The sequence below is a fragment of the Akebia trifoliata genome, chromosome 15 (genome assembly GCF_017979445.1).
Source record: "Akebia trifoliata isolate Shusen 1 chromosome 15, ASM1797944v1, whole genome shotgun sequence".
Lineage (NCBI taxonomy): Eukaryota > Viridiplantae > Streptophyta > Magnoliopsida > Ranunculales > Lardizabalaceae > Akebia > Akebia trifoliata.
The window spans coordinates 26,880,480-26,891,104 of NC_141389.1; positions in this window are offsets into that span (position 1 = coordinate 26,880,480).

The window sequence follows — 10,625 nt, forward strand, 5'->3', positions numbered from 1 at the left end:
GACTAACATCTATACGAGAGTCTAGAGTAAGCGGAAGAAATCGACAAACACTGATATAAGTCAAGATCCTAAATCTCATAATTCATCAGGTTACAAAATTTTCTAAACTAACATATTTCTTATCTACAAACAAAAACCACTAGGATTCCCTACTAATACTCAAAGACACGGTGGTGGTAAGACATCAATTTGTTCTTCCTCGAGGACCTCCTCAAAAGACTCATCAAAGAACGGCTCTTCAATTGTTGAATAATCTGAAAGGGGAAGGATAGGGTGAGTAACAGGGGAATGTTACTCAGCAGGATGAACGCCGTTCTAACAGTGAGTCATACATGCATGAGTAATCATTAGAACAATTAAATAATATAAGTTTTCATAATGTAACATACGATAAATGTCTAAGCATACTCAGGAAACAGTTATAATAACTTTCAATCTATCATTTTCAATCATTTAAAGTAACATATGTATCTTTTAAATGAAATCATCTATCAATCATTACAAAATAAGAAAAAGATACATAATAAGAACACGGCGGTATAATCGATAAGAGAGCAGAGGAACACGCCGATATAACCGCCTCGGCTATGGCAATACGATATTCCAAATTTAACCTTCGATGTGGAATCCCATCATTATAAATCTGATTTTGTGGTCGGTCTAGCATACCACGGTTGGATGACCATTTATCCGGCTCAGACTGACCGTTGACCAAGAACCCAATACTGAGTTCAACTAACGGTGAGATCGACCGTTTGACGACTACAGACTAAAAGTGATCACTAACTAGCCCAGGAGACCCCTCGCGTCGAAGCCTATTGAGAGGCAATGCATATGAACCCCGCCTAGCTCTACACTATACAGAGACCGTCTTTACACACAATGTTCCCTAGAAAATAGGAAGGAGAAATTTCCGGATTTCATAAGCTGTAATATGCTCTAAAGTATCCCATACTACCGAAGAGCATATGACATCTAGTGTTATCCTAGATTGACTCGCCGCTTCCGGATACATAGTAACGCGTCACTCTTTATGGGTTTTCTACAAATCTTTACTGGTAACAAAATAATTTATTTTGTATATAATATATCATTTCTTTTAATCGAAAATACAAACAAAATCTGGTAGTGCCCTTTAGTGACAGTTATCTGTCATATCCATCCATCAACCATCTCATCCCTCTATCTATCTATCACGTTTTACGTGGCATGGCCACTACGTAGAACTGGAGGCACTGTCCCATCAATCAGTCGAGAACATACGTTCTCTCTATCCATCCATCGATTAAATCGATCAATCTATCATCTAATTTCTTACATATCTATTAAAGTAATTTTACTTTTAAAGTAATTCGAAATCCATAAAGCATCAACCAATTCCATTCGATGGTTTTGGTTGAGTCGAGAGACTCGAAAACAAAGATAAAATCATAAGACATAAAAGCTAAAAATCTATGAAAATTTAACTAAGTGTTGAAAAATAATTTTTCAAAGTCGAAATTGAAAACGAACTATTTATTTATTTATTAAAGAACTTAAAGTAATACTTAATTATTTTTAATAAAATAAAGGTAAGAACTGGGTATACATATTATATGGAAGCAATACAAAAAAAATTAGAACCAAACTCAACATTCGGATACTTTTTCGAATTGCTGATTTTTCATCGAAACTCGACAAAAATCGATCCAAATATCATATTAACTATAAAATGCTTATATTACATCAAATGAACTAAAACCAATCATAAATAAGTATGTAAACATAATTCAAATCGTTCAAATATGTATAAACTTAATGAAACGATCGATTTATCAACAATCATATGGATTTTCTATGAAATTATCGCATAACTAGAAGGTAGAAGGGAAGGCAACCTATTTCAAGCTATTTTCAACGGTTGAATGGACTTTAAAATCGCCTCCGGCCAATCTCCAAAATTTTCTTCCGGCGAAAATCAGATTTCTTTGCGTCCACGCGTAACCCTCGGCGAGATGAACAACTTTCCTTCTTGTGCCTAAGCTTGGATTGTTCTCCTTTGGCGTAGATCTGAGTTTCAAATATTGAAGGAAAAGGGTTGAGATTTATTTGGAGAGGAGAATAAGAAAAATCTGATTTTTCTAATAGAATTTAGATATTTATATAACTTAAGTTGAGACATACTTGTCATTTTGGGAATTATTTTTCCCGAATGCCGAATTGGACAAACTTATACTTTATTTCGGGTGATTTTTCGACACGAATCTAATGGTATGATCGGTTTCCTCAAATTACGTCTCTAAGGTGTTATTTACCTATTGTAAAATATCTAACGCGAAACTCGATGATTTGATAACTTTTTTAATCGGCTTCAGATTTCGGCGTGCTTACAAGCTAAAGTATGTTTCTCGATCCTTCTAAATCTATTGGTGAAGTTAACTTTCCTCAATTATTAAAAATTAAGATACCATACTTTTAAATTAATGCACGGATTTAAAATTCTTTCCTTGAGATACATTTTAGGATTTTCAAGTCATTACAGAGACTGTTTTTTAAACTTTCACTCTTTAAAGTAAAAAGCCAACAGACTTTAAAAAGTTTGTTGGAGATGCTCTTAAAGTAATTTAACATTGGCTAACATTGACTCAGGATTGTGGAATAATTGTTTGTTACAACAATTTTAAAACACCATTTAGATGCTGTACATTTTTTTCAATATTTTTAACACTATCAGATGTCATCAAATCTTGTAAAATGGATATCATCTGAGGTTACAAAAGATGGATGGCATCTTGTAAAATATTTTCTATAAATTTTATTTATTATACCCCAATTTCTTAAATTATTTCTCACCCCCTAATTAAATATTAAAACACACAATTCAAACATTACAAAAAGTTTGGTTCAACTTATTACACCTCAAACATTACAAAGAATTATAACACATTCAAACAACTTCAACAGATGTTTATAAGTAGGATTAGGATCGTATAGAGTCCTAAATTGAACAAATAGAAATTTAGAGAAAGAATAGAGTTTCAATTGGCAACCCAACTTTTACTTTATCTCAACCATCAGCTTTTTATTTTTATTTTTTATTGGGATGTAATCAGTAAAAAATTTAAATGCCAAAATCAACTCTTATAAATAAAAAAAAATTAAATGCCCTGACTTTCAACTTGTAACTAAAAACCCTTAATTTTGTCCTAAAATAGTCATCTTCAAACTCTTCAACTTCTATAAAGAATTATTTTTAATTTATTTTTCCGCATCTTCAAATCATTATTTTGAACCTCGTGATAATCCTTTGTAGAAAACTCTAGATTAAAAAAACAAAACAAAACAAAAAAAAGAATCTAATCTTCTACTTCAAAAATCCTTTTTTAGTAGGTAGATAGACTTGAACCCACATCCTCAAAGTTGACACGCAATGTGTTCTACTTCAAAAATCCAATTTTGTTCTTTAAAGTTGAAGGTTAAAATATATTAATCTTAAGGTTCAAAGTTAGAATAAAAATTATTAGCCAAGAGGTTGGAGATGATTGGTTTTGGAAAGCAAAAATTTTGAGGTTTTTATTTCAGATTGAAGGTGAGGGAGTTAGTCATCTTCAAACTCCTCAACATTTATAGAAAAATTATTTTTAATCTATTTAACCTCATCTTCAAAACTTCTTTTCGAACCTTATCTTAATCCTTGTAGAAAATTCTAGAATTTTTTTTTCAAAAGAAATCTCATTTTCTATTTTAAAAATTGTATCTCGTTCTTTAAAATTGAAGGTTAAAGTATATTAATCTAAAGGTTCAAATCGAGGATAAAAAAATTTAGCCAAGAAGTTAAAGCTAATCGATTTTTGAAAGAAAAATCCAAGCATTTTTAATTTCAGCTTGAAGACGAGGGTATTGAGGTCATGTTACATTAGTTTATCGGGGAAGATGAAGCTCAGAAAGGTAGGTAGGCGTTTCTGTCAATATTTTGAGATGCCCTATGTTTTTAAACTAATGGCATTACCACTTGACTTAGGTCTTCTCTCATAGACTACTAAGAAGTGACCTAAATGCCCTTTTCTTCATCTCAAAAAACCCTTACAATTTCATAATCAAAACCACTTCTCTCAAAGTTCCTCAATCTTACCAATCAACATAACAATTATTTTTAATCTATTTAACCTCATCTTCAAATCTTCTTTTTGAGCCTTTTCTTAATCCTTTGTAGAAAATTCTTCAATCTTCTGGGAAAATAAATCTCATTTTCTATTTCAAAAATCGTATCTTGTTCTTTCAAATGTAAGGTTAAAGTATATTAATCTAAAGGTTCAAATCTATGATAAAAAATTTTACCCAAGAAGTGACTTAAAGGTAGGTAGGCGTTTCGGTCAATATTTAAATGCCATGTGTTTTTAAACTAATGCATTATCACATGACTTAGGTCTTCTACTCATAGACTAATGAGAAGTGACTTAAACACCCTTTCCTTCATCTCAAAAGACCCTTACGATTTCATAATCAAAACTACTTCTCTCCAAGTTCCTCAATCTTACCAATCAATTTATTGTTAAAAGGTTGGCAATTCTTAAAGTATTAGAAGGAAAGGTGAAACCCTTTCCTTACCTACATAGTAAGATTTTGGGCCTTACTAAGGGTCTTTTTTCTCAAATGGATTAACACATCATAAATCCAACACCACAGCCCTCTAAGTTTTATCAAAAACCTAAGATCCAAAAACTAAAATAATAATAATTCCTTTTGAACTAGATCCGAGGTTTTGAAAATGGACGACTATCGACTATCGAACTTCTACGTAACACCCGAACTTAAAAATATAATTCAACTGTGAAAGATACTTTTTTTTTTTTTTTGCAAAATTCATAGAACTTCTTCCTCTACAATCCTAAAGTATCGGATCATATTTTTGGATGCCAAGAAGTGAACCCAAGGACCCTTTGTAAGGGTGAAATCCTTACTAACTTGGTAAGGCTAGGCTGGGCAGAGCTAATAAGGAGCTAGTGGGGGCAATTGCCACTACAAAACTTTGAGATACCCCTATATTTTCAACTAATTACATGCCCCATTTGTCTCCACTCCCTCACCTCTCTCCCCATTTGCCCCCACAACCTCACCTCCCTCAAAATTTTGAACCCCCCCCCCCCCCTCTTTTCAATTTTTTGTTGATGACATTGCCTCTTGACCAGACCTTCTCATATACTAATTGGAAATGACCTAAATATCCTTTTTTCAACTTCTAACCAAAAACCTATGAATTTCTCCCTAAAATCATTCATCTCCAAGTTCTTCAATTATACAACTAACCATAGTTTGCCCCCACTACAAGAAAATCCTGCCTTCGCCACTAAGGCTAGGGGGGAGTCGAAGGAAAGAGGAGGGACCACTGATATTTTTAAATTTAAGTGTGAATTTCAGTAGTCAAACGTACACATGGTTATGTCTTGTATTTTTTATGTGGGACCCCATCATATCTGTGGCATGGACGTGTGTTTCTTTGCGTAGTTTTGTGATTTGTCTGTGGCATTAACGTGGGCTTCCTACCTTTTAAAAAGGTCCCATGAAAGTTGTATTTTAGGTAACTGGAGAGTGGTATACATCAACGTGTCACAGATTATTTAAGAATCGTACTAGAGTGACCTAAAAATTGTACCTCACATTGTGCATCCTGACCTGAAAGTTTGTAGGAATCATAAATACTTTTTGACTCATATCTTGAAGAAAAGTATTTATGACTCCTATACTTTCTTTATGTAGTTTGGTGATTTGTCAAACGTGGGGATTCCTACCTTTAAATAGGGTCCCATGAAAGTGGTATTTTAGGTAAATGGAGAGTCGTAGACTCAACGTGTCACAAATTATTTAAGAATTGTGCTGGAGTGACGTACCTCATATCATACATCCTGACGTGAAAGTTTGTAAGAACCACAAATGCTTTTTGACTCATATCTCGAAGATAAGCATCTATGATTCCTATACTTTCACGTCATGATGTGCAATATGAGGGCAATCTTTAGGTCACTTCAGCATTATCCGTTATTTAATGTTTGAAGGATACAAGTGTCCAGGTGAATACTAGTCACTCCAGCACAATTCGTAGAAAATTTATTAATTTAATTGGTATGATGTATGGTACGAGTACGACCTGTAATTTTTCTTACCATCTTTGTAAGATTTTAAACCTTACTAAGAATCGTCTTGATCAAATGGATTGCCACATCAGCAATCAAACACCATAACCCTCTAAGAGCATCTGCAATTAATGGACAAGTTAGTAGACTGGTTAAGGGTGTCAGATGCTAATGTGTGTGTTAACTGTGACTAGCAGTTTGGCTAGCCACGTCGACTTGCAAATATATTTGTTAGTTTTTAAAACAATTGTCAACAATGACTTATTAGTTTAAAATTTGAAAAATAAAAAATAAAAAAATCAACAATTACAAAAAGGTGACTAAGATGTGTGCACTAGTGTGTACGTTGGAGTTCTTAGACAAAAATGCCTACATGGCATCTTTAACTTGTGGATTTTAACATCTCCATTGGAGATGATATAAATTTCTTCAAAACTCAGATCCAATAAAATAAAAAAAAATCTAAAAGCAATATCTTTTGAGCTTAATCCAAGGTTTTGAAAATGGACGGTTACCGAACTTCCACATAACTCCAGACCTTAAAATTGGAATGCAACGGTTTAAAAAAAAAAATTTTGAAAAAAAATATATCAAAATTTATAAAATTTTGTCCTCTATAACCCTGAAACATCAGATCATGTTTTTGGATGTCACAAGGTGAGCCCGAGAACTCTCAATTAAGGTGAAATCCTTACTAAGTAAGAATAGTTGGACTCATTTCTAATAATATCATTCTTATAAAGGTTTTGTTAATCTGTGTGTCTGTGAGGGCACATGTTAAGGTGCATTACATACACTTTGAAAATAAGCATTTGACGGTATTTTTTATAAGAAATTTTATTTTAAGAAATTTTTAGTAGGAATGTAAATTTTCAAGGTGTATTTAATGGAATTTAACGTGCTCCGTGTTAGCAAAAAAAAAACTTTTTTATATTTATTTGCAAATGTGGACCAACCTTGAGGAAAAACACTTGGTTCTTGGGGTATTGGATTCTCACCAATGCTTGTGTTACCCAAGTTGACATTCTCATTGCTTGTACATACCTGTTCAGTATGAGGATTCTGATTTTTATCCATGGATCTCACCAAAGTGGTAATTTAGGTAAATTCAAGGAATCTAGAATTTTTTTAAATATTACTTTGTAACATTTAGCATAGTTTTAAAACTCGTTGAGTCGACTTGAAATGTAGCCAGGTTAACTCTACTTGGTTGGATTTCAGGGCGACTCAGGCCCCAAAACTCGACTTGTTGGACATTCTAATCAAGTCGAGTTTTCAAGTTATAAAACTATACCTTTTAGTCCTATAACTCATCCTTCTCTGTATGAAATATTTATTTTTTGTCATACTAACATGTATAACCAAAAAGTATATATTGTACAGTTTAGTTAATAATCTTTTTTCACAATAAGAGTTGTGATAATCTGACGCTCTTTTTTCAGACGCCCCCTGTACACCCCCATCACAGAACCGTAGATCATTAGTTTCGGATACACAAGAAAAATATTTATTATTCTGTAACTGTCAGGTCAGGGAGTGTATGGGCGGTGTCTGAAAATTAAAGTCAGATTATCAATACTCTTGCAATGAACGTATTACGTCTAAAAGTTTTAATTGTTATTAATTCGGGTTTTGAAAGTTTCGTTAAGCCAGCAATCACCTCCTGTAGGGTAACTTACATGTTTGGATATGTATTTTTTGGGTTTAAGTCTTTCTAAAAAAAAAATTCGATTTTAAATAAACTTCATTATTTTGGGTAAGTTTGATTATTGTTTAAAGTAGAGTTGAATTAATATTCTAGAACATTACTTAATTTACAACAACTGAGTTATAACGAATTTTTGCTTTGATTTATACACAAGGAAAAATATCTATGGTTCTGTGCACATGCCATGTCAACAAGTGAATTTTGAGTGACTTTTCTAGACTAAGTTTATCACGACTCTTTACCAAAACACTTAAAAAAATATCTATATATTTTCTTACAATACCTTTATTTATATTAAAAAAATTGATGGTTCATTAGCCAAATTATTTTACTATAAAACTTGGTCGAACCCATTTAATCGGATCAAGTCTCGTTTGATCTCTTGATAACCCTTACAGGACAATATCACAAAAATATTTGGGCCCACAACCCATGTGTTAGCGGTGGCTCTTTAGCTTTAGAGAGGCCACTTCTTTGTCGCATTGCACCATCAATAGTTTTCTCTTGGTATCTATCGAGCTCAGTTTAAGGAGGGACTATGTACCCTCTCCTCATGAATCACGAGTGACTACAAGTCACAATAAATAATAAGAGATAGAAAAGGAAAGAAAAGAAGCAAATGAAGACTTGATGGGTATATATGAAGAGATTTGTCTTCATTTGACTGTGACACCTCAAGCCTCATTTCTTAGAGAAATTAAGTTAAATTAAAATGTGTTACATATGTTGAGCTTTGTTTTTAATCAATTGGTTTGGATTATGGATAATAACCAATTTTTGTGTGTCCAACCAAATTGAGCAAGACCTTTGTTGGATCATTTTTAGCAAATTTACATGCCAATTGTCGGGTTCGATCTTCCAAACTTTTGTTGCAAGTAGCAACGAATTATTGGCAAAGGTTTGACATCACATAAGTGAATAAATTGTTGTTTTATACTCAAAGTAAAGTAAAGGAAGAAAGAAAAAAGGAAGCACGCGTGTGTCGTGATTATGATGAAGAATATTGATCCATCTGTGGCGGAATCAAAGAAAAGTTTGCCACGATGACTTAGGATTGTCATATTGATTGGACCAGCAAAATCTGATCAAATAACTTAGGGTCGAGATTGAGGATTTGGGATCAATATAAAGAATTCATTCAGATACGATCCCAACTTGATAATTATCTATGATTTGACATTAAATGGACTCCATTTACCAACTCACCAATTGAATCTGAATTCCAATAGAACTCTTATTGAATTTGTTCCGGGTATCCATTTTTTAAAAACTTGTCCCATGGACTTGAAACTCGGGTAAGTCGATTGACTCGATTGGAAGGTTGAATGTAGAAGACCACTAAATTATAGAGCTCGCATGGACCGTGTGAGAATGTGGGGATATTAATTTTATCGAACTTTATACTATCCTTCGAGCATTGAATGTTGCGATGGAACTTCAGATTCTCTATTGATCATAAATTATTTAAACGAAGAGTCAAGTTCTTCTCGGAAATATATTCATATAGCAAGGAAGATTAAAAATAAATATTGTTAATTTATCTAATTACAATAATAAAAATATTTTTCAAATATTTGCCTCCTCCAAGTACTCGGCTAGAGAGTTTTTGAATTGAGTCGATGAGTTGTGTCGAGTTTTAAAACTATGACATGATACATTACTAATAATCTTAAACAGAATATCATTATTGCTTTAGGAGAATCTCCTCTAAGTAAATATGGAAAGAACATCTTTTGGAGTCGTATATAGTTCAGTACCACATTTATAGTAATGGTAGCTGAGAAAGCTATAACATAAACATGTAAGGAAGAAGACATTAAATCAGAAAAGATATGAACTGTTGACACATTTTCATTGATTATATTGCTTTTCATTCACAAGTAAAACCAATTTTTTGGAAGTTTTCCGGAAAATTTTGATTTTGATTTGTGGAAATTTTAATTGTTGACTAACAATTTCATGGTGAGGATTCATGTACCCTTATGGATCTCCACCTATATTTGTCAATGTTACTGTTCTTTATATGTGAAAACTTGTCAACTGTGAAGCACATGTTAGGATAATTTCAAGTGACACATGATGTTTTGTGGGAAATGGATTGGCTTGCCATAACAATAACATACGTGTTTGATTTGTTCTTTTTGCTGTGGTGTTTAAGAAGAAAAGGAACAGTAATGTAATATATGAGCCCACTGAGTCCAGTCAAGTCAAAAACATGTGAGTCAACTAGAACGACTAATCTACTCCACAAGGAACACGCCTTAACAAAACCCTAGAAACTCTCTCTTACAAGCCTTAAATACCTCGCAGAAGAACATAGGGCATACAGAGCATTTAGTTATAGGTCCATTTTTCCGCTCACTAGTGAGGTTTTAATGGGTACTTTAAGTATTGTAGAGTTTGTTGGGCCGGTGGGTATTTAGGTTAAAGGGATAGAAGAGGAAAAATAATAAAATTGTAAAGGTATTATTGGAATGAGGATAGAAGAGGAAAGATAATGATATTAAAATAAAAAATTATACTGGAAAGTCATGGAGATTAATTAAATCCCAACCCCTCTTTATTTTGAGGATAAAAGAGTTGATTTAACCATTGTGTTTTATTATATGATTATGTAGATCAAAAGGCCACCAATCTAAATGCATATGTCTATGTTAGCCAAAAACAAGATTTGGTGGTTCATGGATGTAGAACATAAAATTTATAAAATTCTAAAATAAAAATAAAAAAATTGAAGATACTTTTTTTTATTATTAAATTTAAAATTTTAATTTGAGAGTTCAGTGACCCTCCATTCCAAAGTCTAG